This window comes from Ascidia mentula, chromosome 2 (genome assembly GCF_947561715.1).
Source record: "Ascidia mentula chromosome 2, kaAscMent1.1, whole genome shotgun sequence".
NCBI classification, from domain to species: domain Eukaryota; kingdom Metazoa; phylum Chordata; class Ascidiacea; order Phlebobranchia; family Ascidiidae; genus Ascidia; species Ascidia mentula.
This window is the reverse complement of record NC_138567.1, coordinates 19,683,503-19,702,465: the sequence shown is the minus strand read 5'-3', so window position 1 is coordinate 19,702,465 and position 18,963 is coordinate 19,683,503. Positions and strand designations below refer to the sequence as shown.

The window sequence follows — 18,963 nt, the reverse complement described above, 5'->3', positions numbered from 1 at the left end:
TAAACAGAAAAATGACTACAACACTTGGTATTCCTAGGCGGTCACCCATCCAAGTACTAACCAAGCCCGAGGTTGCTTATCTGCCGAGATCGAACGAGATCGGGTGCTTTCAACCTGATATGGCCGTAGACGTTTGTTAGTCTGTTTTGACGACATTTATGGGCAATTCAAAGCATACTTTGTGCAAATAATAAAATGACTACAACACTTGGTATTCCTAGGCGGTCACCCATCCAAGTACTAACCAAGCCCGAGGTTGCTTAACTGCCGAGATCGAACGAGATCGGGTGCTTTCAACCTGGTATGGCCGTAGACGTTTGTTAGTCTGTTATGACGACATTTATGGGCAATTCAAAGCATACTTTGTGCAAATATTAAAATGACTACAACACTTGGTATTCCTAGGCGGTCACCCATCCAAGCCTGAGGTTGCTTAACTGCCGAGATCGAACGAGATCGGGTGCTTTCAACCAGGTATGGCGGTAGACGTTTGTTAGTCTGTTATGACGATCTTTTTGGGCAATTCAATGCATACTTTGTTGAAATAGAAAAATGTCTACAACACTTTGCATTCCTAGGCGGTCACCCATCCAAGTACTAACCAAGCCCGAGGTTGCTTAACTGCCGAGATCGGACGAGATCGGGTGCTTTCAACCTGGTATGGCCGTAGACGTTAGTTAGTCTGTTTTGACGACATTCATGGGCAATTCAAAGCATACTTTGTGTAAATAGAAAAACGACCATAACATTTGGTAATCCTAGGCGGTCTCCCATCCAAGTACTAACCAAGCCCGAGGTTGCTTAACTGCCGAGATCGAACGAGATCGGGTGCTTTCAACCTGGTATGGCCGTGGACGTTTCTTAGTCTGTTGTGACGATCTTTATGCGCAATTCAAAGCATACTTTGTGTAAATAGAAAAATGACTACAACACTTGGTATTCCTAGGCGGTCACCCATCCAAGTACTAACCAAGCCCGAGGTTGCTTAACTGCCGAGATCGAACGAGATCTGGTGCTTTCAACCTGGTATGGCCGTAGGTGTTAGTTAGTCTGTTTTGACGACATTCATGGGCAATTCAAAGCATACTTTGTGTAAATAGAAAAACGACCATAACATTTGGTAATCCTAGGCGGTCTCCCATCCAAGTACTAACCAAGCCCGAGGTTGCTTAACTGCCGAGATCGAACGAGATCGGGTGCTTTCAACCTGGTATGGCCGTGGACGTTTCTTAGTCTGTTGTGACGATCTTTATGCGCAATTCAAAGCATACTTTGTATAAATAGAAAAATGACTACAACACTTGGTATTCCTAGGCGGTCACCCATCCAAGTACTAACCAAGCTCGAGGTTGCTTAACTGCCGAGATCGAACAAGATCGGGTGCTTTCAACCTGGTATGGCCGTAGACGTTTGTTAGTCTGTTTTGACGATCTTTATGCGCAATTCAATGCATACTTTGTATAAATAGAAAAATGACTACAACACTTGGTATTCCTAGGCGGTCACCCATCCAAGTACTAACCAAGCCCGAGGTTGCTTAACTGCCGAGATCGGGTGCTTTCAACCTGGTATGGCCGTAGACGTTTGTTAGTCTGTTTTGACGACATTTATGGGCAATTCAAATCATACTTTGTGCAAATATTAAAATGACTACAACACTTGGTATTCCTAGGCGGTCACCCATCCAAGCCTGAGGTTGCTTAACTGCCGAGATCGAACGAGATCGGGTGCTTTCAACCTGGTATGGCCGTAGACGTTTGTTGGTCTGTTTTGACGACATTTACAGGCAATTCAAAGCTTACTTTGTGCAAATAGTAAAATGACTACAACACTTGGTATTCCTAGGCGGTCACCCATCCGAGTACTAACCAAGCCCGAGGTTGCTTAACTGCCGAGTTCGAACGAGATCGGGTGCTTTCAACCTGGTATGGCCGTAGACGTTAGTTAGTCTGTTTTGATGACATTCATGGGCAATTCAAAACATGCTTTGGGCAAATAGTAAAATGACTACAACACTTGGTATTCCTAGGCGGTCACCCATCCAAGTACTAACCAAGCCCGAGGTTGCTTAACTGCCGAGATCGAACGAGATCGGGTGCTTTCAACTTGGTATGGCCGTGTACGTTTGTTAGTCTGTTTTGACGACATTTACAGGCAACTCAAAGTATACTTTGTGCAAATAGAAAAATGACTACAACATTTGGTATTCCTAGGCGGTCACCCATCCAAGTACTAACCAAGCCCGAGGTTGCTTAACTGCCGAGATCGGGTGCTTTCAACCTGGTATGGTCGTAGACGTTTGTTAGTCTGTTTTGACGATCATTATGCGCAATTCAATGCATACTTTGGGTAAACAGAAAAATGACTACATCACTTGGTATTCCTAGGCGGTCACCCATCCAAGTACTAACCAAGCCCGAGGTTGCTTAACTGCCGAGATCGGGTGCTTTCAACCTGGTATGGCCGTAGACGTTTGTTAGTCTGTTTTGACGAAATTTCCAGGCAATTCAAAGCATACTTTGTATAAATAGAAAAATGACTACAACACTTCGTATCCCTAGGCGGTCACCCATCAAAGTACTAACCAAGCCCGAGGTTGCTTATCTGCCGAGATCGAACGAGATCGGGTGTTTTCAACCTGGTATGGCCGTAGACGTTTGTCAGTCTGTTATGACGATTTTTATGCGCAATTCAATGCATACATTGTTTAAATAGAAAAATGACTACAACACTTGGTATTCCTAGGCGGTCATCCATCCAAGTACTAACCAAGCCCGAGGTTGCTTAACTACCGAGATCGAACGAGATCGGGTGCTTTCAACCTGGTATGGCCGTGGACGTTTTTCAGTCTGTTGTGACGATCTTTATTCGCAATTCAAAGCATACTTTGTATAAATAGAAAAATGACTACAACATTTGGTATTCCTAGGCGGTCACCCATCCAAGTACTAACCAAGCCCGAGGTTGCTTAACTGCCGAGATCGGGTGCTTTCAACCTGGTATGGCCGTGGACGTTTCTTAGTCTGTTGTGACCATCTTTATGCGCAATTCAAAGCATACTTTGTATAAATAGAAAAATGACTACAACACCTGGTATTCCTAGGCGGCCACCCAACCAAATACTAACCAAGCCCGAGGTTGCTTAACTGCCGAGATCGAACGAGATCGGTGCTTTCAACCTGGTATGTCCTTAGACGTTTGTTAGTCTGTTATGACGATCTTGATGGGCAATTCAATGCATACTTTGTTTAAATAGAAAAATGACTACAACACGTGGTATTCCTAGGCGGTCAACCATCCAAGTACTAACCAAGCCCGAGGTTGCTTAACTGCCGAGTTCGAACGAAATCGGGTGCTTTCAAACTGGTATGGCCGTAGACGTTAGTTAGTCTGTTTTGACGACATTCATGGGCAATTCAAAACATGCTTTGGGCAAATAGTAAAATGACTACAACACTTGGTATTCCTAGGCGGTCACCCATCCTAGTACGAACCAAGCCCGAGGTTGCTTAACTGCCGAGATCGAACGAGATCGGTGCTTTCAACCTGGTATGGCCTTAGACGTTTGTTAGTCTGTTATGACAATCTTTATGGGCAATTCAATGCATATTTTGTTTAAATAGAAAAATGACTACAACACTTTGCATTCCTAGGCGGTCACCCATCCAAGTACTAACCAAGCCCGAGGTTGCTGAACTGCCGAGTTCGTACGAGATCGGGTGCTTTCAACCTGGTATGGCCGTGGACGTTAGTTAGTCTGTTTTGACGACATTTATGGGCAATTCAAAGCATAATTTGGGCAAATAGTAAAATGACTACAACACTTGGTATTCCTAGGCGGTCACCCATCCAAGTACTAACCAAGCCCGAGGTTGCTTAACTGCCGAGATCGAACAAGATCTGGTGCTTTCAACCTGGTATGGCCGTAGACGTTAGTTAGTCTGTTTTGACGACATTCATGGGCAATTCAAAGCATAATTTGGGCAAATAGTAAAATGACTACAACACTTGGTATTCCTAGGCGGTCACCCATCCAAGTACTAACCAAGCCCGAGGTTGCTTAACTGCCCAGATCGAACGAGATCGGGTGCTTTCAACCTGGTATGGCCGTGGACGTTTCTTAGTCTGTTGTGATGATCTTTATGCGCAATTCAAAGCATACTTTGTATAAATAGAAAAATGACTATAACACTTGGGATTCCTAGACGGTCACCCATCCAAGTACTAACCAAGCCCGAGGTTGCTTAACTGCCGAGATCGAACGAGATCTGGTGCTTTTAACCTGGTATGGCCGTGGACGTTAGTTAGTCTGTTTTGACGACATTCATGGGCAATTCAAAGCATACTTTGTGTAAATAGTAAAATGACTACAACACTTGGTATTCCTAGGCGGTCACCCATCGAAGTACGAACCAAGCCCGAGGTTGCTTAACTGCCGAGATCGAACGGGATCGGTGCTTTCAACCTGGTATGGCCTTAGACGTTTGTTAGTCTGTTATGACGATCTTTATGGGCAATTAAATGCATAATTTGTTTAAATAGAAAAATGACTACAACACTTTGCATTCCTAGGCGGTCACCCATCCAAGTACTAACCAAGCCCGAGGTTGCTTAACTGCCGAGATCGAACGAGATCTGGTGCTTTCAACCTGGTATGGCCGTGGACGTTAGTTAGTCTGTTTTGACGACATTCATGGGCAATTCAAAGCATATTTGGGTAAACAGAAAAATGACTACAACACGTGGTATTCCTAGGCGGTCACCCATCCAAGTACTAACCAAGCCCGAGGTTGCTTAACTGCCGAGATCGAACAAGATCTGGTGCTTTCAACCTTTTATGGCCGTGGACGTTAGTTAGTCTGTTTTGACGACATTCATGGGCAATTCAAAGCATATTTGGGCAAATAGAAAAATGACTACAACACGTGGTATTCCTAGGCGGTCACCCATCCAAGTACTAACCAAGCCCGAGGTTGCTTAACTGCCGAGATCGGGTGCTTTCAACCTGGTATGGTCGTAGACGTTTGTTAGTCTGTTTTGACGATCATTATGCGCAATTCAATGCATACTTTGGGTAAACAGAAAAATGACTACATCACTTGGTATTCCTAGGCGGTCACCCATCCAAGTACTAACCAAGCCCGAGGTTGCTTAACTGCCGAGATCGGGTGCTTTCAACCTGGTATGGCCGTAGACGTTTGTTAGTCTGTTTTGACGAAATTTACAGGCAATTCAAAGCATACTTTGTATAAATAGAAAAGTGACTACAACACTTCGTATCCTTAGGCGGTCACCCATCAAAGTACTAACCAAGCCCGAGGTTGCTTATCTGCCGAGATCGAACGAGATCGGGTGTTTTCAACCTGGTATGGCCGTAGACGTTTGTCAGTCTGTTATGACGATTTTTATGCGCAATTCAATGCATACTTTGTGTAAATAGAAAAATGACTACAACACCTGGTATTCCTTGGCGATCACCCAAACAGATACTAACCAAGCCCGAGGTTGCTTAACTGCCGAGTTCGAACGAGAACGGTGCTTTCAACCTGGTATGGCCTTAGACGTTTTTTAGTCTGTTATGACGATCTTTATGCGCAATTCAATGCATACATTGTTTAAATAGAAAAATGACTACAACACTTGGTATTCCTAGGCGGTCATCCATCCAAGTACTAACCAAGCCCGAGGTTGCTTAACTACCGAGATCGAACGAGATCGGGTGCTTTCAACCTGGTATGGCCGTGGACGTTTTTTAGTCTGTTGTGACGATCTTTATTCGCAATTCAAAGCATACTTTGTATAAATAGAAAAATGACTACAACATTTGGTATTCCTAGGCGGTCACCCATCCAAGTACTAACCAAGCCCGAGGTTGCTTAACTGCCGAGATCGGGTGCTTTCAACCTGGTATGGCCGTGGACGTTTCTTAGTCTGTTGTGACCATCTTTATGCGCAATTCAAAGCATACTTTGTATAAATAGAAAAATGACTACAACACCTGGTATTCCTAGGCGGCCACCCAACCAAATACTAACCAAGCCCGAGGTTGCTTAACTGCCGAGATCGAACGAGATCGGTGCTTTCAACCTGGTATGTCCTTAGACGTTTGTTTGTCTGTTATGACGATCTTTATGGGCAATTCAATGCATACTTTGTTTAAATAGAAAAATGACTACAACACGTGGTATTCCTAGGCCGTCAACCATCCAAGTACTAACCAAGCCCGAGGTTGCTTAACTGCCGAGTTCGAACGAGATCGGGTGCTTTCAAACTGGTATGGCCGTAGACGTTAGTTAGTCTGTTTTGACGACATTCATGGGCAATTCAAAACATGCTTTGGGCAAATAGTAAAATGACTACAACACTTGGTATTCCTAGGCGGTCACCCATCCAAGTACGAACCAAGCCCGAGGTTGCTTAACTGCCGAGATCGAACGAGATCGGAGCTTTCAACCTGGTATGGCCTTAGATGTTTGTTAGTCTGTTATGACGATCTTTATGGGCAATTCAATGCATATTTTGTTTAAATAGAAAAATGACTACAACACTTTGCATTCCTAGGCGGTCACCCATCCAAGTACTAACCAAGCCCGAGGTTGCTGAACTGCCGAGTTCGTACGAGATCGGGTGCTTTCAACCTGGTATGGCCGTGGACGTTAGTTAGTCTGTTTTGACGACATTTATGGGCAATTCAAAGCATAATTTGGGCAAATAGTAAAATGACTACAACACTTGGTATTCCTAGGCGGTCACCCATCCAAGTACTAACCAAGCCCGAGGTTGCTTAACTGCCGAGATCGAACAAGATCTGGTGCTTTCAACCTGGTATGGCCGTAGACGTTAGTTAGTCTGTTTTGACGACATTCATGGGCAATTCAAAGCATAATTTGGGCAAATAGTAAAATGACTACAACACTTGGTATTCCTAGGCGGTCACCCATCCAAGTACTAACCAAGCCCGAGGTTGCTTAACTGCCCAGATCGAACGAGATCGGGTGCTTTCAACCTGGTATGGCCGTGGACGTTTCTTAGTCTGTTGTGATGATCTTTATGCGCAATTCAAAGCATACTTTGTATAAATAGAAAAATGACTATAACACTTGGGATTCCTAGACGGTCACCCATCCAAGTACTAACCAAGCCCGAGGTTGCTTAACTGCCGAGATCGAACGAGATCTGGTGCTTTTAACCTGGTATGGCCGTGGACGTTAGTTAGTCTGTTTTGCCGACATTCATGGGCAATTCAAAGCATACTTTGTGTAAATAGTAAAATGACTACAACACTTGGTATTCCTAGGCGGTCACCCATCGAAGTACGAACCAAGCCCGAGGTTGCTTAACTGCCGAGATCGAACGGGATCGGTGCTTTCAACCTGGTATGGCCTTAGACGTTTGTTAGTCTGTTATGGCGATCTTTATGGGCAATTAAATGCATACTTTGTTTAAATAGAAAAATGACTACAACACTTTGCATTCCTAGGCGGTCACCCATCCAAGTACTAACCAAGCCCGAGGTTGCTTAACTGCCGAGATCGAACGAGATCTGGTGCTTTCAACCTGGTATGGCCGTGGACGTTTCTTAGTCTGTTGTGATGATCTTTATGCGCAATTCAAAGCATACTTTGTATAAATACAAATATGACTATAACACTTGGGATTCCTAGGCGGTCACCCATCCAAGTACTAACCAAGCCCGAGGTTGCTTAACTGCCGAGATCGAACGAGATAGGGTGCTTTCAACCTGGTATGGCCGTAGACGTTTGTTAGTCTGTTTTGACGACATTTATGGGCAATTCAAAGCATATTTTGTGCAAATAGTAAAATGACTACAACACTTTGCATTCCTAGGCGGTCACCCATCCAAGTACTAACCAAGCCCGAGGTTGTTTAACTGCCGAGATCGAACAAGATCTGGTGCTTTCAACCTGGTATGGCCGTAGACGTTAGTTAGTCTGTTTTGACGACATTCATGGGCAATTCAAAGCATACTTTGGGCAAATAGAAAAATGACTACAACACTTGGTATTCCTAGGCGGTCACCCATCCAAGTACTAACCAAGCCCGAGGTTGCTTAACTGCCGAGATCGAACGAGATCGGGTGCTTTCAACCTGGTATGGCCGTGGACGTTAGTTAGTCTGTTTTGACGACATTCATGGGCAATTCAAAACATACTTTGGGCAAATAGAAAAATGACTACAACACTTGGTATTCCTAGGCGGTCACCCATCCAAGTACTAACCAAGCCCGAGGTTGCTTAACTGCCGAGATCGAACAAGATCTGGTGCTTTCAACCTTTTATGGCCGTGGACGTTAGTTAGTCTGTTTTGACGACATTCATGGGCAATTCAAAGCATACTTTGGGCAAATAGTAAAATGACTACAACACTTGGTATTCCTAGGCGGTCACCCATCCAAGTACTAACCAAGCCCGAGGTTGCTTAACTGCCGAGATCGAACGAGATCTGGTGCTTTCAACCTGGTATGGCCGTAGACGTTAGTTAGTCTGTTTTGACGACATTCATGGGCAATTCAAAGCATACTTTGGGCAAATAGTAAAATGACTACAACACTTGGTATTCCTAGGCGGTCACCCATCCAAGTACTAACCAAGCCCGAGGTTGCTTAACTACCGACATCGAACGAGATCGGGTGCTTTCAACCTGGTATGGCCGTGGACGTTTTTTAGTCTGTTGTGACGATCTTTATGCGCAATTCAAAGCATACTTTGTATAAATAGAAAAATGACTACAACATTTGGTATTCCTAGGCGGTCACCCATCCAAGTACTAACCAAGCCCGAGGTTGCTTAACTGCCGAGATCGGGTGCTTTCAACCTGGTATGGCCGTGGACGTTTCTTAGTCTGTTGTGACCATCTTTATGCGCAATTCAAAGCATACTTTGTATAAATAGAAAAATGACTACAACACCTGGTATTCCTAGGCGGCCACCCAACCAAATACTAACCAAGCCCGAGGTTGCTTAACTGCCGAGATCGAACGAGATCGGTGCTTTCAACCTGGTATGTCCTTAGACGTTTGTTAGTCTGTTATGACGATCTTTATGGGCAATTCAATGCATACTTTGTTTAAATAGAAAAATGACTACAACACGTGGTATTCCTAGGCGGTCAACCATCCAAGTACTAACCAAGCCCGAGGTTGCTTAACTGCCGAGTTCGAACGAGATCGGGTGCTTTCAAACTGGTATGGCCGTAGACGTTAGTTAGTCTGTTTTGACGACATTCATGGGCAATTCAAAACATGCTTTGGGCAAATAGTAAAATGACTACAACACTTGGTATTCCTAGGCGGTCACCCATCCAAGTACGAACCAAGCCCGAGGTTGCTTAACTGCCGAGATCGAACGAGATCGGTGCTTTCAACCTGGTATGGCCTTAGACGTTTGTTAGTCTGTTATGACGATCTTTATGGGCAATTCAATGCATATTTTGTTTGCATTCCTAGGCAGTCACCCATCCAAGTACTAACCAAGCCCGAGGTTGCTGAACTGCCGAGTTCGTACGAGATCGGGTGCTTTCAACCTGGTATGGCCGTGGACGTTAGTTAGTCTGTTTTGACGACATTTATGGGCAATTCAAAGCATAATTTGGGCAAATAGTAAAATGACTACAACACTTAGTATTCCTAGGCGGTCACCCATCCAAGTACTAACCAAGCCCGAGGTTGCTTAACTGCCGAGATCGAACAAGATCTGGTGCTTTCAACCTGGTATGGCCGTAGACGTTAGTTAGTCTGTTTTGACGACATTCATGGGCAATTCAAAGCATAATTTGGGCAAATAGTAAAATGACTACAACACTTGGTATTCCTAGGCGGTCACCCATCCAAGTACTAACCAAGCCCGAGGTTGCTTAACTGCCCAGATCGAACGAGATCGGGTGCTTTCAACCTGGTATGGCCGTGGACGTTTCTTAGTCTGTTGTGATGATCTTTATGCGCAATTCAAAGCATACTTTGTATAAATAGAAAAATGACTATAACACTTGGGATTCCTAGACGGTCACCCATCCAAGTACTAACCAAGCCCGAGGTTGCTTAACTGCCGAGATCGAACGAGATCTGGTGCTTTTAACCTGGTATGGCCGTGGACGTTAGTTAGTCTGTTTTGACGACATTCATGGGCAATTCAAAGCATACTTTGTGTAAATAGTAAAATGACTACAACACTTGGTATTCCTAGGCGGTCACCCATCGAAGTACGAACCAAGCCCGAGGTTGCTTAACTGCCGAGATCGAACGGGATCGGTGCTTTCAACCTGGTATGGCCTTAGACGTTTGTTAGTCTGTTATGACGATCTTTATGGGCAATTAAATGCATACTTTGTTTAAATAGAAAAATGACTACAACACTTTGCATTCCTAGGCGGTCACCCATCCAAGTACTAACCAAGCCCGAGGTTGCTTAACTGCCGAGATCGAACAAGATCTGGTGCTTTCAACCTGGTATGGCCGTAGACGTTTGTTAGTCTGTTTTGACGACATTCATGGGCAATTCAAAGCATACTTTGGGCAAATAGTAAAATGACTACAACACTTGGTATTCCTAGGCGGTCACCCATCCAAGTACTAACCAAGCCCGAGGTTGCTTAACTGCCGAGATCGAACGAGATCTGGTGCTTTCAACCTGGTATGGCCGTGGACGTTTCTTAGTCTGTTGTGATGATCTTTATGCGCAATTCAAAGCATACTTTGTGTAAATAGAAATATGACTATAACACTTGGGATTCCTAGGCGGTCACCCATCCAAGTACTAACCAAGCCCGAGGTTGCTTAACTGCCGAGATCGAACGAGATAGGGTGCTTTCAACCTGGTATGGCCGTAGACGTTTGTTAGTCTGTTTTGACGACATTTATGGGCAATTCAAAGCATATTTTGTGCAAATAGTAAAATGACTATAACACTTGGTATTCCTAGGCGGTCACCCATCCAAGTACTAACCATGCCCGAGGTTGCTTAACTGCCGAGATCGAACGAGATCGGGTGCTTTCAACCTGGTATGGCCGTAGACGTTTGTTAGTCTGTTTTGACGACATTTATGGGCAATTCAAAGCATACTTTGTGCAAATAGCAAAATGACTATAACACTTGGTATTCCTAGGCGGTCACCCATCCAAGTACTAACCAAGCCCGAGGTTGCTTAACTGCCGAGATCGAAGGAGATCGGGTGCTTTCAACCTGGTATGGCCGTGAACGTTTCTTAGTCTGTTGTGATGATCTTTATGCGCAATTCAAAGCATACTTTGTATAAATAGAAAAATGACTATAACACTTGGTATTCCTAGAAGGTCACCCATCCAAGTACTAACCAAGCCCGAGGTTGCTTAACTGCCGAGATCGAAGGAGATCGGGTGCTTTCAACCTGGTATGGCCGTGGACGTTTGTTAGTCTGTTTTAACGACATTTATGGGCAATTCAAAGCATACTTTGCGCAAATAGTAAAATGACTATAACACTTGGTATTCCTAGAAGGTCACCCATCCAAGTACTAACCAAGCCCGAGGTTGCTTAACTGCCGAGATCGAAGGAGATCGGGTGCTTTCAACCTGGTATGGCCGTGGACGTTTCTTAGTCTGTTGTGATGATCTTTATGCGCAATTCAAAGCATACTTTGTATAAATAGAAAAATGACTACAACACTTGGTATTCCTAGGCGGTCACCCATCCAAGTACTAACCAAGCCCGAGGTTGCTTAACTGCCGAGATCGAAGGAGATCGGGTGCTTTCAACCTGGTATGGCCTTAGACGTTTTTTAGTCTGTTGTGACGATCTTTATGCGCAATTCAATGCATACTTTGTTTAAATAGAAAAATGACTACAACACTTGGTATTCCTAGGCGGTCATCCATCCAAGTACTAACCAAGCCCGAGGTTGCTTAACTGCCGAGATCGGACGAGATCAGGTGCTTTCAACCTAATATGACCGTAGACGTTTGTTAGTCTGTTTTGACGACATTTATGGGCAATTCAATGCATACTTTGTTTAAATAGAAAAATGACTACAACACTTGGTATTCCTAGGCGGTCATCCATCCAAGTACTAACCAAGCCCGAGGTTGCTTAACTGCCGAGATCGGACGAGATCAGGTGCTTTCAACCTAATATGACCGTAGACGTTTGTTAGTCTGTTTTGACGACATTTATGGGCAATTCAAAGCATACTTTGTGCAAATAGTAAAATGACTACAACACTTGGTATTCCTAGGCGGTCACCCATCCGAGTACTAACCAAGCCCGAGGTTGCTTAACTGCCGAGTTCGAACGAGATCGGGTGGTTTCAACCTGGTATGGCCGTAGACGTTTCTTAGTCTGTTTTGACGACATTTACAGGCAACTCAAAGTATACTTTGTGCAAATAGAAAAATGACTACAACACTTGGTATTCCTAGGCGGTCACCCATCCAAGCCTGAGGTTGCTTAACTGCCGTGATCGAACGAGATCGGGTGCTTTCAACCTGGTATGGCCGTAGACGTTTGTTAGTCTGTTTTGACGACATTTGCAGGCAATTCAAAGCATACTTTTTGGAAATAGTAAAATGACTACAACACTTGGTATTCCTAGGCGGTCACCCATCCGAGTACTAACCAAGCCCGAGGTTGCTTAACTGCCGAGATCGAACGAGATCGGTGCTTTCAACCTGGTATGGCCGTAGACGTTTGTTAGTCTGTTTTGACGACATTTACAGGCAGTTCAAAGCATACTTTTGTGCAAACAGAAAAATGACTACAACACTTGGTATTCCTAGGCGGTCACCCATCCAAATACTAACCAAGCCCGAGGTTGCTTATCTGCCGAGATCGAACGAGATCGGGTGCTTTCAACCTGGTATGGCCGTGGACGTTTCTTAGTCTGTTGTGACGATCTTTATGCGCAATTCAAAGCATACTTTGTATAAATAGAAAAATGACTATAACACTTGGGATTCCTAGACGGTCACCCATCCAAGTACTAACCAAGCCCGAGGTTGCTTAACTGCCGAGATCGAACGAGATCTGGTGCTTTCAACCTGGTATGGCCGTGGACGTTAGTTAGTCTGTTTTGACGACATTCATGGGCAATTCAAAGCATACTTTGTGTAAATAGTAAAATGACTATAACACTTGGTATTCCTAGGCGGTCACCCATCCAAGTACGAACCAAGCCCGAGGTTGCTTAACTGCCGAGATAGAACGAGATCTGTGCTTTCAACCTGGTATGGCCTTAGACGTTTGTTAGTCTGTTATGGCGATCTTTATGGGCAATACAATGCATACTTTGTTTAAATAGAAAAATGACTACAACACTTTGCATTCCTAGGCGGTCACCCATCCAAGTACTAACCAAGCCCGAGGTTGCTTAACTGCCGTGATCGAACAAGATCTGGTGCTTTCAACCTGGTATGGCCGTAGACGTTAGTTAGTCTGTTTTGACGACATTCATGGGCAATTCAAAGCATACTTTGGGCAAATAGTAAAATGACTACAACACTTGGTATTCCTAGGCGGTCACCCATCCAAGTACTAACCAAGCCCGAGGTTGCTTAACTGCCGAGATCGAACGAGATCTGGTGCTTTCAACCTGGTATGGCCGTGGACGTTAGTTAGTCTGTTTTGACGACATTCATGGGCAATTCAAAGCATACTTTGTGTAAATAGAAAAATGACTATAACACTTGGTATTCCTAGGCGGTCACCCATCCAAGTACTAACCAAGCCCGAGGTTGCTTCTATCTGCCGAGATCGAACGAGATCGGGTGCTTTCAACCTGGTATGGCCGTGGACGTTTCTTAGTCTGTTGTGATGATCTTTATGCGCAATTCAAAGCATACTTTGTATAAATAGAAAAATGACTATAACACTTGGGATTCCTAGGCGTTCACCCATCCAAGTACTAACCAAGCCCGAGGTTGCTTAACTGCCGAGATCGAACGAGATAGGGTGCTTTCAACCTGGTATGGCCGTAGACGTTTGTTAGTCTGTTTTGACGACATTTATGGGCAATTCAAAGCATATTTTGTGCAAATAGTAAAATGACTATAACACTTGGTATTCCTAGGCGGTCACCCATCCAAGTACTAACCATGCCCGAGGTTGCTTAACTGCCGAGATCGAACGAGATCGGGTGCTTTCAACCTGGTATGGCCGTAGACGTTTGTTAGTCTGTTTTGACGACATTCATGGGCAATTCTTAACATGCTTTGGGCAAATAGTAAAATGACTACAACACTTGGTATTCCTAGGCGGTCACCCATCCAAGTACTAACCAAGCCCGAGGTTGCTTAACTGCCGAGATCGAACGAGATCGGATGCTTTCAACCTGGTATGGCCGTAGACGTTTGTTAGTCTGTTTTGACGACTTTTACAGGCAACTCAAAGTATACTTTGTGCAAATAGAAAAATGACTACAACACTTGGTATTCCTAGGCGGTCACCCATCCAAGCCTGAGGTTGCTTAACTGCCGTGATCGAACGAGTTCGGGTGCTTTCAACCTGGTATGGCCGTAGACGTTTGTTAGTCTGTTTTGACGACATTTGCAGGCAATTCAAAGCATACTTTTTGGAAATAGTAAAATGACTACACCACTTGGTATTCCTAGGCGGTCACCCATCCGAGTACTAACCAAGCCCGAGGTTGCTTAACTGCCGAGATCGAACGAGATCGGTGCTTTCAACCTGGTATGGCCGTAGACGTTTGTTAGTCTGTTTTGACGACATTTACAGGCAGTTCAAAGCATACTTTTGTGCAAACAGAAAAATGACTAGAACACTTGGTATTCCTAGGCGGTCACCCATCCAAATACTAACCAAGCCCGAGGTTGCTTATCTGCCGAGATCGAACGAGATCGGGTGCTTTCAACCTGGTATGGCCGTGGACGTTTCTTAGTCTGTTGTGACGATCTTTATGCGCAATTCAAAGCATACTTTGTATAAATAGAAAAATGACTATAACACTTGGGATTCCTAGACGGTCACCCATCCAAGTACTAACCAAGCCCGAGGTTGCTTAACTGCCGAGATCGAACGAGATCGGGTGCTTTCAACCTGGTATGGCCGTAGACGTTTGTTAGTCTGTTTTGACGACATTTACAGGCAGTTCAAAGCATACTTTTGTGCAAACAGAAAAATGACTACAACACTTGGTATTCCTAGGCGGTCACCCATCCAAATACTAACCAAGCCCGAGGTTGCTTATCTGCCGAGATCGAACGAGATCGGGTGCTTTCAACCTGGTATGGCCGTGGACGTTTCTTAGTCTGTTGTGACGATCTTTATGCGCAATTCAAAGCATACTTTGTATAAATAGAAAAATGACTATAACACTTGGGATTCCTAGACGGTCACCCATCCAAGTACTAACCAAGCCCGAGGTTGCTTATCTGCCGAGATCGAACGAGATCGGGTGCTTTCAACCTGGTATGGCCGTGGACGTTAGTTAGTCTGTTTTGACGACATTCATGGGCAATTCAAAGCATACTTTGTGTAAATAGTAAAATGACTACAACACTTGGTATTCCTAGGCGGTCACCCATCCAAGTACGAACCAAGCCCGAGGTTGCTTAACTGCCGAGATAGAACGAGATCTGTGCTTTCAACCTGGTATGGCCTTAGACGTTTGTTAGTCTGTTATGACGATCTTTATGGGCAATTCAATGCATACTTTGTTTAAATAGAAAAATGACTACAACACTTTGCATTCCTAGGCGGTCACCCATCCAAGTACTAACCAAGCCCGAGGTTGCTTAACTGCCGAGATCGAACAAGATCTGGTGCTTTCAACCTGGTATGGCCGTAGACGTTAGTTAGTCTGTTTTGACGACATTCATGGGCAATTCAAAGCATACTTTGGGCAAATAGTAAAATGACTACAACACTTGGTATTCCTAGGCGGTCACCCATCCAAGTACTAACCAAGCCCGAGGTTGCTTAACTGCCGAGATCGAACGAGATCTGGTGCTTTCAACCTGGTATGGCCGTGGACGTTAGTTAGTCTGTTTTGACGACATTCATGGGCAATTCAAAGCATACTTTGTGTAAATAGAAAAATGACTATAACACTTGGTATTCCTAGGCGGTCACCCATCCAAGTACTAACCAAGCCCGAGGTTGCTTAACTGCCGAGATCGAACAAGATCTGGTGCTTTCAACCTGGTATGGCCGTAGACGTTAGTTAGTCTGTTTTGACGACATTCATGGGCAATTCAAAGCATACTTTGGGCAAATAGTAAAATGACTACAACACTTGGTATTCCTAGGCGGTCACCCATCCAAGTACTAACCAAGCCCGAGGTTGCTTAACTGCCGAGATCGAACGAGATCTGGTGCTTTCAACCTGGTATGGCCGTGGACGTTAGTTAGTCTGTTTTGACGACATTCATGGGCAATTCAAAGCATACTTTGTGTAAATAGAAAAATGACTATAACACTTGGTATTCCTAGGCGGTCACCCATCCAAGTACTAACCAAGCCCGAGGTTGCTTCTATCTGCCGAGATCGAACGAGATCGGGTGCTTTCAACCTGGTATGGCCGTGGACGTTTCTTAGTCTGTTGTGATGATCTTTATGCGCAATTCAAAGCATACTTTGTATAAATAGAAAAATGACTATAACACTTGGTATTCCTAGGCGGTCATCCATCCAAGTACTAACCAAGCCCGAGGTTGCTTAACTGCCGAGATCGAACGAGATCGGGTGCTTTCAATCTGGTATGGCCGTAGACGTTTCTTAGTCTGTTTTGACGACATTTACAGGCAACTCAAAGTATACTTTGTGCAAATAGAAAAATGACTACAACACTTGGTATTCCTAGGCGGTCACCCATCCAAGCCTGAGGTTGCTTAACTGCCGTGATCGAACGAGATCGGGTGCTTTCAACCTGGTATGGCCGTAGACGTTTGTTAGTCTGTTTTGACGACATTTGCAGGCAATTCAAAGCATACTTTTTGGAAATAGTAAAATGACTACAACACTTGGTATTCCTAGGCGGTCACCCAACCGAGTACTAACCAAGCCCGAGGTTGCTTAACTGCCGAGATCGAACGAGATCGGTGCTTTCAACCTGGTATGGCCGTAGACGTTTGTTAGTCTGTTTTGACGACATTTACAGGCAGTTCAAAGCATACTTTTGTGCAAACAGAAAAATGACTACAACACTTGGTATTCCTAGGCGGTCACCCATCCAAATACTAACCAAGCCCGAGGTTGCTTATCTGCCGAGATCGAACGAGATCGGGTGCTTTCAACCTGGTATGGCCGTGGACGTTTCTTAGTCTGTAGTGACGATCTTTATGCGCAATTCAAAGCATACTTTGTATAAAGAGAAAAATGACTATAACACTTGGGATTCCTAGACGGTCACCCATCCAAGTACTAACCAAGCCCGAGGTTGCTTAACTGCCGAGATCGAACGAGATCTGGTGCTTTCAACCTGGTATGGCCGTGTACGTTAGTTAGTCTGTTTTGACGACATTCATGGGCAATTCAAAGCATACTTTGTGTAAATAGTAAAATGACTACAACACTTGGTATTCCTAGGCGGTCACCCATCCAAGTACGAACCAAGCCCGAGGTTGCTTAACTGCCGAGATAGAACGAGATCTGTGCTTTCAACCTGGTATGGCCTTAGACGTTTGTTAGTCTGTTATGGCGATCTTTATGGGCAATTCAATGCATACTTTGTTTAAATAGAAAAATGACTACAACACTTTGCATTCCTAGGCGGTCACCCATCCAAGTACTAACCAAGCCCGAGGTTGCTTAACTGCCGAGATCGAACAAGATCTGGTGCTTTCAACCTGGTATGGCCGTAGACGTTAGTTAGTCTGTTTTGACGACATTCATGGGCAATTCAAAGCATACTTTGGGCAAATAGTAAAATGACTACAACACTTGGTATTCCTAGGCGGTCACCCATCCAAGTACTAACCAAGCCCGAGGTTGCTTAACTGCCGAGATCGAACGAGATCTGGTGCTTTCAACCTGGTATGGCCGTGGACGTTAGTTAGTCTGTTTTGACGACATTCATGGGCAATTCAAAGCATACTTTGTGTAAATAGAAAAATGACTATAACACTTGGTATTCCTAGGCGGTCACCCATCCAAGTACTAACCAAGCCCGAGGTTGCTTCTATCTGCCGAGATCGAACGAGATCGGGTGCTTTCAACCTGGTATGGCCGTGGACGTTTCTTAGTCTGTTGTGATGATCTTTATGCGCAATTCAAAGCATACTTTGTATAAATAGAAAAATGACTATAACACTTGGGATTCCTAGGCGTTCACCCATCCAAGTACTAACCAAGCCCGAGGTTGCTTAACTGCCGAGATCGAACGAGATAGGGTGCTTTCAACCTGGTATGGCCGTAGACGTTTGTTAGTCTGTTTTGACGACATTTATGGGCAATTCAAAGCATATTTTGTGCAAATAGTAAAATGACTATAACACTTGGTATTCCTAGGCGGTCACCCATCCAAGTACTAACCATGCCCGAGGTTGCTTAACTGCCGAGATCGAACGAGATCGGGTGCTTTCAACCTGGTATAGCCGTAGACGTTTGTTAGTCTGTTTTGACGACATTCATGGGCAATTCTTAACATGCTTTGGGCAAATAGTAAAATGACTACAACACTTGGTATTCCTAGGCGGTCACCCATCCAAGTACTAACCAAGCCCGAGGTTGCTTAACTGCCGAGATCGAACGAGATCGGATGCTTTCAACCTGGTATGGCCGTAGACGTTTGTTAGTCTGTTTTGACGACTTTTACAGGCAACTCAAAGTATACTTTGTGCAAATAGAAAAATGACTACAACACTTGGTATTCCTAGGCGGTCACCCATCCAAGCCTGAGGTTGCTTAACTGCCGTGATCGAACGAGTTCGGGTGCTTTCAACCTGGTATGGCCGTAGACGTTTGTTAGTCTGTTTTGACGACATTTGCAGGCAATTCAAAGCATACTTTTTGGAAATAG

At 44.5% G+C, this 18,963-nt stretch overlaps 52 non-coding genes and 46 pseudogenes across 52 annotated transcripts; all 98 read right to left on the bottom strand.

The window, feature by feature from the left end:
• Nucleotides 1-12: 12 nt before the first annotated feature.
• LOC145891495 (5S ribosomal RNA) lies at nucleotides 13-131 on the bottom strand. The gene has a single exon (XR_014400283.1). It is a non-coding gene; the product is annotated as a 5S ribosomal RNA (ribosomal RNA).
• Nucleotides 132-196: 65 nt separating this feature from the next.
• Nucleotides 197-315, bottom strand: LOC145893082 (5S ribosomal RNA). Its single transcript, XR_014401458.1, has one exon. It is a non-coding gene; the product is annotated as a 5S ribosomal RNA (ribosomal RNA).
• A 238-nt stretch (nucleotides 316-553) lies between these two features.
• LOC145891268 (5S ribosomal RNA) lies at nucleotides 554-672 on the bottom strand. The gene has a single exon (XR_014400071.1). It is a non-coding gene; the product is annotated as a 5S ribosomal RNA (ribosomal RNA).
• Nucleotides 673-737: 65 nt separating this feature from the next.
• On the bottom strand, nucleotides 738-856 carry LOC145892483 (5S ribosomal RNA; annotated as a pseudogene).
• Nucleotides 857-921: 65 nt separating this feature from the next.
• Nucleotides 922-1,040, bottom strand: LOC145891664 (5S ribosomal RNA). Its single transcript, XR_014400442.1, has one exon. It is a non-coding gene; the product is annotated as a 5S ribosomal RNA (ribosomal RNA).
• Nucleotides 1,041-1,105: 65 nt separating this feature from the next.
• LOC145892482 (5S ribosomal RNA) lies at nucleotides 1,106-1,224 on the bottom strand (annotated as a pseudogene).
• Nucleotides 1,225-1,289: 65 nt separating this feature from the next.
• Nucleotides 1,290-1,408, bottom strand: LOC145891926 (5S ribosomal RNA). The gene has a single exon (XR_014400693.1). It is a non-coding gene; the product is annotated as a 5S ribosomal RNA (ribosomal RNA).
• Nucleotides 1,409-1,473: 65 nt separating this feature from the next.
• LOC145892435 (5S ribosomal RNA) lies at nucleotides 1,474-1,582 on the bottom strand (annotated as a pseudogene).
• Nucleotides 1,583-1,820: 238 nt separating this feature from the next.
• On the bottom strand, nucleotides 1,821-1,939 carry LOC145891384 (5S ribosomal RNA). The gene has a single exon (XR_014400179.1). It is a non-coding gene; the product is annotated as a 5S ribosomal RNA (ribosomal RNA).
• A 65-nt stretch (nucleotides 1,940-2,004) lies between these two features.
• Nucleotides 2,005-2,123, bottom strand: LOC145892162 (5S ribosomal RNA). The gene has a single exon (XR_014400917.1). It is a non-coding gene; the product is annotated as a 5S ribosomal RNA (ribosomal RNA).
• Nucleotides 2,124-2,188: 65 nt separating this feature from the next.
• LOC145892585 (5S ribosomal RNA) lies at nucleotides 2,189-2,297 on the bottom strand (annotated as a pseudogene).
• Nucleotides 2,298-2,362: 65 nt separating this feature from the next.
• Nucleotides 2,363-2,471, bottom strand: LOC145892549 (5S ribosomal RNA; annotated as a pseudogene).
• Nucleotides 2,472-2,536: 65 nt separating this feature from the next.
• On the bottom strand, nucleotides 2,537-2,655 carry LOC145892221 (5S ribosomal RNA). Its single transcript, XR_014400973.1, has one exon. It is a non-coding gene; the product is annotated as a 5S ribosomal RNA (ribosomal RNA).
• Nucleotides 2,656-2,720: 65 nt separating this feature from the next.
• LOC145891645 (5S ribosomal RNA) lies at nucleotides 2,721-2,839 on the bottom strand. Its single transcript, XR_014400425.1, has one exon. It is a non-coding gene; the product is annotated as a 5S ribosomal RNA (ribosomal RNA).
• A 65-nt stretch (nucleotides 2,840-2,904) lies between these two features.
• On the bottom strand, nucleotides 2,905-3,013 carry LOC145892674 (5S ribosomal RNA; annotated as a pseudogene).
• A 65-nt stretch (nucleotides 3,014-3,078) lies between these two features.
• On the bottom strand, nucleotides 3,079-3,196 carry LOC145892690 (5S ribosomal RNA; annotated as a pseudogene).
• A 65-nt stretch (nucleotides 3,197-3,261) lies between these two features.
• LOC145892169 (5S ribosomal RNA) lies at nucleotides 3,262-3,380 on the bottom strand. The gene has a single exon (XR_014400923.1). It is a non-coding gene; the product is annotated as a 5S ribosomal RNA (ribosomal RNA).
• Nucleotides 3,381-3,445: 65 nt separating this feature from the next.
• LOC145892432 (5S ribosomal RNA) lies at nucleotides 3,446-3,563 on the bottom strand (annotated as a pseudogene).
• A 65-nt stretch (nucleotides 3,564-3,628) lies between these two features.
• Nucleotides 3,629-3,747, bottom strand: LOC145892455 (5S ribosomal RNA; annotated as a pseudogene).
• Nucleotides 3,748-3,812: 65 nt separating this feature from the next.
• LOC145891810 (5S ribosomal RNA) lies at nucleotides 3,813-3,931 on the bottom strand. The gene has a single exon (XR_014400583.1). It is a non-coding gene; the product is annotated as a 5S ribosomal RNA (ribosomal RNA).
• Nucleotides 3,932-3,996: 65 nt separating this feature from the next.
• On the bottom strand, nucleotides 3,997-4,115 carry LOC145892080 (5S ribosomal RNA). The gene has a single exon (XR_014400839.1). It is a non-coding gene; the product is annotated as a 5S ribosomal RNA (ribosomal RNA).
• Nucleotides 4,116-4,180: 65 nt separating this feature from the next.
• Nucleotides 4,181-4,299, bottom strand: LOC145892537 (5S ribosomal RNA; annotated as a pseudogene).
• Nucleotides 4,300-4,364: 65 nt separating this feature from the next.
• On the bottom strand, nucleotides 4,365-4,482 carry LOC145892408 (5S ribosomal RNA; annotated as a pseudogene).
• Nucleotides 4,483-4,547: 65 nt separating this feature from the next.
• Nucleotides 4,548-4,666, bottom strand: LOC145892411 (5S ribosomal RNA; annotated as a pseudogene).
• Nucleotides 4,667-4,730: 64 nt separating this feature from the next.
• Nucleotides 4,731-4,849, bottom strand: LOC145892694 (5S ribosomal RNA; annotated as a pseudogene).
• Nucleotides 4,850-4,913: 64 nt separating this feature from the next.
• On the bottom strand, nucleotides 4,914-5,022 carry LOC145892550 (5S ribosomal RNA; annotated as a pseudogene).
• Nucleotides 5,023-5,087: 65 nt separating this feature from the next.
• LOC145892548 (5S ribosomal RNA) lies at nucleotides 5,088-5,196 on the bottom strand (annotated as a pseudogene).
• A 65-nt stretch (nucleotides 5,197-5,261) lies between these two features.
• On the bottom strand, nucleotides 5,262-5,380 carry LOC145892280 (5S ribosomal RNA). The gene has a single exon (XR_014401023.1). It is a non-coding gene; the product is annotated as a 5S ribosomal RNA (ribosomal RNA).
• Nucleotides 5,381-5,445: 65 nt separating this feature from the next.
• LOC145892718 (5S ribosomal RNA) lies at nucleotides 5,446-5,563 on the bottom strand (annotated as a pseudogene).
• Nucleotides 5,564-5,628: 65 nt separating this feature from the next.
• On the bottom strand, nucleotides 5,629-5,747 carry LOC145891643 (5S ribosomal RNA). The gene has a single exon (XR_014400423.1). It is a non-coding gene; the product is annotated as a 5S ribosomal RNA (ribosomal RNA).
• Nucleotides 5,748-5,812: 65 nt separating this feature from the next.
• LOC145892672 (5S ribosomal RNA) lies at nucleotides 5,813-5,921 on the bottom strand (annotated as a pseudogene).
• A 65-nt stretch (nucleotides 5,922-5,986) lies between these two features.
• On the bottom strand, nucleotides 5,987-6,104 carry LOC145892689 (5S ribosomal RNA; annotated as a pseudogene).
• Nucleotides 6,105-6,169: 65 nt separating this feature from the next.
• Nucleotides 6,170-6,288, bottom strand: LOC145892394 (5S ribosomal RNA; annotated as a pseudogene).
• A 65-nt stretch (nucleotides 6,289-6,353) lies between these two features.
• On the bottom strand, nucleotides 6,354-6,471 carry LOC145892633 (5S ribosomal RNA; annotated as a pseudogene).
• Nucleotides 6,472-6,536: 65 nt separating this feature from the next.
• On the bottom strand, nucleotides 6,537-6,655 carry LOC145892454 (5S ribosomal RNA; annotated as a pseudogene).
• A 65-nt stretch (nucleotides 6,656-6,720) lies between these two features.
• On the bottom strand, nucleotides 6,721-6,839 carry LOC145891809 (5S ribosomal RNA). Its single transcript, XR_014400582.1, has one exon. It is a non-coding gene; the product is annotated as a 5S ribosomal RNA (ribosomal RNA).
• A 65-nt stretch (nucleotides 6,840-6,904) lies between these two features.
• On the bottom strand, nucleotides 6,905-7,023 carry LOC145892079 (5S ribosomal RNA). Its single transcript, XR_014400838.1, has one exon. It is a non-coding gene; the product is annotated as a 5S ribosomal RNA (ribosomal RNA).
• Nucleotides 7,024-7,088: 65 nt separating this feature from the next.
• On the bottom strand, nucleotides 7,089-7,207 carry LOC145892536 (5S ribosomal RNA; annotated as a pseudogene).
• A 65-nt stretch (nucleotides 7,208-7,272) lies between these two features.
• Nucleotides 7,273-7,390, bottom strand: LOC145892406 (5S ribosomal RNA; annotated as a pseudogene).
• A 65-nt stretch (nucleotides 7,391-7,455) lies between these two features.
• Nucleotides 7,456-7,574, bottom strand: LOC145892410 (5S ribosomal RNA; annotated as a pseudogene).
• Nucleotides 7,575-7,639: 65 nt separating this feature from the next.
• Nucleotides 7,640-7,758, bottom strand: LOC145892117 (5S ribosomal RNA). Its single transcript, XR_014400875.1, has one exon. It is a non-coding gene; the product is annotated as a 5S ribosomal RNA (ribosomal RNA).
• Nucleotides 7,759-7,823: 65 nt separating this feature from the next.
• Nucleotides 7,824-7,942, bottom strand: LOC145892528 (5S ribosomal RNA; annotated as a pseudogene).
• A 65-nt stretch (nucleotides 7,943-8,007) lies between these two features.
• On the bottom strand, nucleotides 8,008-8,126 carry LOC145891173 (5S ribosomal RNA). Its single transcript, XR_014399982.1, has one exon. It is a non-coding gene; the product is annotated as a 5S ribosomal RNA (ribosomal RNA).
• A 65-nt stretch (nucleotides 8,127-8,191) lies between these two features.
• Nucleotides 8,192-8,310, bottom strand: LOC145892661 (5S ribosomal RNA; annotated as a pseudogene).
• Nucleotides 8,311-8,375: 65 nt separating this feature from the next.
• On the bottom strand, nucleotides 8,376-8,494 carry LOC145891310 (5S ribosomal RNA). Its single transcript, XR_014400110.1, has one exon. It is a non-coding gene; the product is annotated as a 5S ribosomal RNA (ribosomal RNA).
• Nucleotides 8,495-8,559: 65 nt separating this feature from the next.
• Nucleotides 8,560-8,678, bottom strand: LOC145891951 (5S ribosomal RNA). Its single transcript, XR_014400717.1, has one exon. It is a non-coding gene; the product is annotated as a 5S ribosomal RNA (ribosomal RNA).
• A 65-nt stretch (nucleotides 8,679-8,743) lies between these two features.
• Nucleotides 8,744-8,852, bottom strand: LOC145892671 (5S ribosomal RNA; annotated as a pseudogene).
• Nucleotides 8,853-8,917: 65 nt separating this feature from the next.
• On the bottom strand, nucleotides 8,918-9,035 carry LOC145892688 (5S ribosomal RNA; annotated as a pseudogene).
• A 65-nt stretch (nucleotides 9,036-9,100) lies between these two features.
• Nucleotides 9,101-9,219, bottom strand: LOC145891944 (5S ribosomal RNA). Its single transcript, XR_014400710.1, has one exon. It is a non-coding gene; the product is annotated as a 5S ribosomal RNA (ribosomal RNA).
• A 65-nt stretch (nucleotides 9,220-9,284) lies between these two features.
• On the bottom strand, nucleotides 9,285-9,402 carry LOC145892473 (5S ribosomal RNA; annotated as a pseudogene).
• Nucleotides 9,403-9,440: 38 nt separating this feature from the next.
• Nucleotides 9,441-9,560, bottom strand: LOC145892730 (5S ribosomal RNA; annotated as a pseudogene).
• A 65-nt stretch (nucleotides 9,561-9,625) lies between these two features.
• LOC145892120 (5S ribosomal RNA) lies at nucleotides 9,626-9,744 on the bottom strand. The gene has a single exon (XR_014400877.1). It is a non-coding gene; the product is annotated as a 5S ribosomal RNA (ribosomal RNA).
• Nucleotides 9,745-9,809: 65 nt separating this feature from the next.
• On the bottom strand, nucleotides 9,810-9,928 carry LOC145892078 (5S ribosomal RNA). Its single transcript, XR_014400837.1, has one exon. It is a non-coding gene; the product is annotated as a 5S ribosomal RNA (ribosomal RNA).
• Nucleotides 9,929-9,993: 65 nt separating this feature from the next.
• On the bottom strand, nucleotides 9,994-10,112 carry LOC145892535 (5S ribosomal RNA; annotated as a pseudogene).
• A 65-nt stretch (nucleotides 10,113-10,177) lies between these two features.
• On the bottom strand, nucleotides 10,178-10,295 carry LOC145892405 (5S ribosomal RNA; annotated as a pseudogene).
• A 65-nt stretch (nucleotides 10,296-10,360) lies between these two features.
• Nucleotides 10,361-10,479, bottom strand: LOC145892451 (5S ribosomal RNA; annotated as a pseudogene).
• Nucleotides 10,480-10,544: 65 nt separating this feature from the next.
• LOC145891792 (5S ribosomal RNA) lies at nucleotides 10,545-10,663 on the bottom strand. The gene has a single exon (XR_014400565.1). It is a non-coding gene; the product is annotated as a 5S ribosomal RNA (ribosomal RNA).
• Nucleotides 10,664-10,728: 65 nt separating this feature from the next.
• Nucleotides 10,729-10,847, bottom strand: LOC145892116 (5S ribosomal RNA). The gene has a single exon (XR_014400874.1). It is a non-coding gene; the product is annotated as a 5S ribosomal RNA (ribosomal RNA).
• Nucleotides 10,848-10,912: 65 nt separating this feature from the next.
• On the bottom strand, nucleotides 10,913-11,031 carry LOC145891741 (5S ribosomal RNA). The gene has a single exon (XR_014400516.1). It is a non-coding gene; the product is annotated as a 5S ribosomal RNA (ribosomal RNA).
• Nucleotides 11,032-11,096: 65 nt separating this feature from the next.
• LOC145892129 (5S ribosomal RNA) lies at nucleotides 11,097-11,215 on the bottom strand. Its single transcript, XR_014400886.1, has one exon. It is a non-coding gene; the product is annotated as a 5S ribosomal RNA (ribosomal RNA).
• A 65-nt stretch (nucleotides 11,216-11,280) lies between these two features.
• Nucleotides 11,281-11,399, bottom strand: LOC145892044 (5S ribosomal RNA). The gene has a single exon (XR_014400806.1). It is a non-coding gene; the product is annotated as a 5S ribosomal RNA (ribosomal RNA).
• A 65-nt stretch (nucleotides 11,400-11,464) lies between these two features.
• LOC145892043 (5S ribosomal RNA) lies at nucleotides 11,465-11,583 on the bottom strand. The gene has a single exon (XR_014400805.1). It is a non-coding gene; the product is annotated as a 5S ribosomal RNA (ribosomal RNA).
• A 65-nt stretch (nucleotides 11,584-11,648) lies between these two features.
• Nucleotides 11,649-11,767, bottom strand: LOC145891758 (5S ribosomal RNA). The gene has a single exon (XR_014400532.1). It is a non-coding gene; the product is annotated as a 5S ribosomal RNA (ribosomal RNA).
• Nucleotides 11,768-11,832: 65 nt separating this feature from the next.
• LOC145892085 (5S ribosomal RNA) lies at nucleotides 11,833-11,951 on the bottom strand. Its single transcript, XR_014400843.1, has one exon. It is a non-coding gene; the product is annotated as a 5S ribosomal RNA (ribosomal RNA).
• Nucleotides 11,952-12,016: 65 nt separating this feature from the next.
• LOC145892084 (5S ribosomal RNA) lies at nucleotides 12,017-12,135 on the bottom strand. The gene has a single exon (XR_014400842.1). It is a non-coding gene; the product is annotated as a 5S ribosomal RNA (ribosomal RNA).
• Nucleotides 12,136-12,200: 65 nt separating this feature from the next.
• On the bottom strand, nucleotides 12,201-12,319 carry LOC145890930 (5S ribosomal RNA). The gene has a single exon (XR_014399753.1). It is a non-coding gene; the product is annotated as a 5S ribosomal RNA (ribosomal RNA).
• Nucleotides 12,320-12,557: 238 nt separating this feature from the next.
• Nucleotides 12,558-12,675, bottom strand: LOC145891818 (5S ribosomal RNA). The gene has a single exon (XR_014400591.1). It is a non-coding gene; the product is annotated as a 5S ribosomal RNA (ribosomal RNA).
• Nucleotides 12,676-12,741: 66 nt separating this feature from the next.
• On the bottom strand, nucleotides 12,742-12,860 carry LOC145892009 (5S ribosomal RNA). The gene has a single exon (XR_014400773.1). It is a non-coding gene; the product is annotated as a 5S ribosomal RNA (ribosomal RNA).
• Nucleotides 12,861-12,925: 65 nt separating this feature from the next.
• On the bottom strand, nucleotides 12,926-13,044 carry LOC145892285 (5S ribosomal RNA). The gene has a single exon (XR_014401025.1). It is a non-coding gene; the product is annotated as a 5S ribosomal RNA (ribosomal RNA).
• A 65-nt stretch (nucleotides 13,045-13,109) lies between these two features.
• Nucleotides 13,110-13,227, bottom strand: LOC145892697 (5S ribosomal RNA; annotated as a pseudogene).
• A 65-nt stretch (nucleotides 13,228-13,292) lies between these two features.
• LOC145892645 (5S ribosomal RNA) lies at nucleotides 13,293-13,411 on the bottom strand (annotated as a pseudogene).
• A 65-nt stretch (nucleotides 13,412-13,476) lies between these two features.
• LOC145891791 (5S ribosomal RNA) lies at nucleotides 13,477-13,595 on the bottom strand. The gene has a single exon (XR_014400564.1). It is a non-coding gene; the product is annotated as a 5S ribosomal RNA (ribosomal RNA).
• A 65-nt stretch (nucleotides 13,596-13,660) lies between these two features.
• LOC145892624 (5S ribosomal RNA) lies at nucleotides 13,661-13,781 on the bottom strand (annotated as a pseudogene).
• Nucleotides 13,782-13,846: 65 nt separating this feature from the next.
• LOC145892502 (5S ribosomal RNA) lies at nucleotides 13,847-13,965 on the bottom strand (annotated as a pseudogene).
• A 65-nt stretch (nucleotides 13,966-14,030) lies between these two features.
• Nucleotides 14,031-14,149, bottom strand: LOC145891740 (5S ribosomal RNA). The gene has a single exon (XR_014400515.1). It is a non-coding gene; the product is annotated as a 5S ribosomal RNA (ribosomal RNA).
• Nucleotides 14,150-14,214: 65 nt separating this feature from the next.
• LOC145891148 (5S ribosomal RNA) lies at nucleotides 14,215-14,333 on the bottom strand. Its single transcript, XR_014399959.1, has one exon. It is a non-coding gene; the product is annotated as a 5S ribosomal RNA (ribosomal RNA).
• Nucleotides 14,334-14,571: 238 nt separating this feature from the next.
• LOC145892105 (5S ribosomal RNA) lies at nucleotides 14,572-14,689 on the bottom strand. Its single transcript, XR_014400863.1, has one exon. It is a non-coding gene; the product is annotated as a 5S ribosomal RNA (ribosomal RNA).
• Nucleotides 14,690-14,755: 66 nt separating this feature from the next.
• On the bottom strand, nucleotides 14,756-14,874 carry LOC145892471 (5S ribosomal RNA; annotated as a pseudogene).
• A 65-nt stretch (nucleotides 14,875-14,939) lies between these two features.
• On the bottom strand, nucleotides 14,940-15,058 carry LOC145891460 (5S ribosomal RNA). Its single transcript, XR_014400249.1, has one exon. It is a non-coding gene; the product is annotated as a 5S ribosomal RNA (ribosomal RNA).
• A 66-nt stretch (nucleotides 15,059-15,124) lies between these two features.
• On the bottom strand, nucleotides 15,125-15,243 carry LOC145892008 (5S ribosomal RNA). The gene has a single exon (XR_014400772.1). It is a non-coding gene; the product is annotated as a 5S ribosomal RNA (ribosomal RNA).
• A 65-nt stretch (nucleotides 15,244-15,308) lies between these two features.
• LOC145892201 (5S ribosomal RNA) lies at nucleotides 15,309-15,427 on the bottom strand. Its single transcript, XR_014400953.1, has one exon. It is a non-coding gene; the product is annotated as a 5S ribosomal RNA (ribosomal RNA).
• Nucleotides 15,428-15,492: 65 nt separating this feature from the next.
• On the bottom strand, nucleotides 15,493-15,610 carry LOC145892704 (5S ribosomal RNA; annotated as a pseudogene).
• A 65-nt stretch (nucleotides 15,611-15,675) lies between these two features.
• On the bottom strand, nucleotides 15,676-15,794 carry LOC145892450 (5S ribosomal RNA; annotated as a pseudogene).
• Nucleotides 15,795-15,859: 65 nt separating this feature from the next.
• On the bottom strand, nucleotides 15,860-15,978 carry LOC145891790 (5S ribosomal RNA). The gene has a single exon (XR_014400563.1). It is a non-coding gene; the product is annotated as a 5S ribosomal RNA (ribosomal RNA).
• A 65-nt stretch (nucleotides 15,979-16,043) lies between these two features.
• LOC145892174 (5S ribosomal RNA) lies at nucleotides 16,044-16,162 on the bottom strand. Its single transcript, XR_014400928.1, has one exon. It is a non-coding gene; the product is annotated as a 5S ribosomal RNA (ribosomal RNA).
• Nucleotides 16,163-16,227: 65 nt separating this feature from the next.
• Nucleotides 16,228-16,346, bottom strand: LOC145891789 (5S ribosomal RNA). The gene has a single exon (XR_014400562.1). It is a non-coding gene; the product is annotated as a 5S ribosomal RNA (ribosomal RNA).
• Nucleotides 16,347-16,411: 65 nt separating this feature from the next.
• LOC145892623 (5S ribosomal RNA) lies at nucleotides 16,412-16,532 on the bottom strand (annotated as a pseudogene).
• Nucleotides 16,533-16,597: 65 nt separating this feature from the next.
• On the bottom strand, nucleotides 16,598-16,716 carry LOC145892031 (5S ribosomal RNA). The gene has a single exon (XR_014400794.1). It is a non-coding gene; the product is annotated as a 5S ribosomal RNA (ribosomal RNA).
• Nucleotides 16,717-16,954: 238 nt separating this feature from the next.
• On the bottom strand, nucleotides 16,955-17,072 carry LOC145892010 (5S ribosomal RNA). The gene has a single exon (XR_014400774.1). It is a non-coding gene; the product is annotated as a 5S ribosomal RNA (ribosomal RNA).
• A 66-nt stretch (nucleotides 17,073-17,138) lies between these two features.
• Nucleotides 17,139-17,257, bottom strand: LOC145892007 (5S ribosomal RNA). Its single transcript, XR_014400771.1, has one exon. It is a non-coding gene; the product is annotated as a 5S ribosomal RNA (ribosomal RNA).
• Nucleotides 17,258-17,322: 65 nt separating this feature from the next.
• Nucleotides 17,323-17,441, bottom strand: LOC145892504 (5S ribosomal RNA; annotated as a pseudogene).
• Nucleotides 17,442-17,506: 65 nt separating this feature from the next.
• On the bottom strand, nucleotides 17,507-17,624 carry LOC145892703 (5S ribosomal RNA; annotated as a pseudogene).
• Nucleotides 17,625-17,689: 65 nt separating this feature from the next.
• LOC145892449 (5S ribosomal RNA) lies at nucleotides 17,690-17,808 on the bottom strand (annotated as a pseudogene).
• Nucleotides 17,809-17,873: 65 nt separating this feature from the next.
• Nucleotides 17,874-17,992, bottom strand: LOC145891788 (5S ribosomal RNA). Its single transcript, XR_014400561.1, has one exon. It is a non-coding gene; the product is annotated as a 5S ribosomal RNA (ribosomal RNA).
• A 65-nt stretch (nucleotides 17,993-18,057) lies between these two features.
• On the bottom strand, nucleotides 18,058-18,178 carry LOC145892622 (5S ribosomal RNA; annotated as a pseudogene).
• Nucleotides 18,179-18,243: 65 nt separating this feature from the next.
• LOC145892501 (5S ribosomal RNA) lies at nucleotides 18,244-18,362 on the bottom strand (annotated as a pseudogene).
• A 65-nt stretch (nucleotides 18,363-18,427) lies between these two features.
• Nucleotides 18,428-18,546, bottom strand: LOC145891957 (5S ribosomal RNA). Its single transcript, XR_014400722.1, has one exon. It is a non-coding gene; the product is annotated as a 5S ribosomal RNA (ribosomal RNA).
• Nucleotides 18,547-18,611: 65 nt separating this feature from the next.
• LOC145891147 (5S ribosomal RNA) lies at nucleotides 18,612-18,730 on the bottom strand. The gene has a single exon (XR_014399958.1). It is a non-coding gene; the product is annotated as a 5S ribosomal RNA (ribosomal RNA).
• Nucleotides 18,731-18,963: the final 233 nt, after the last annotated feature.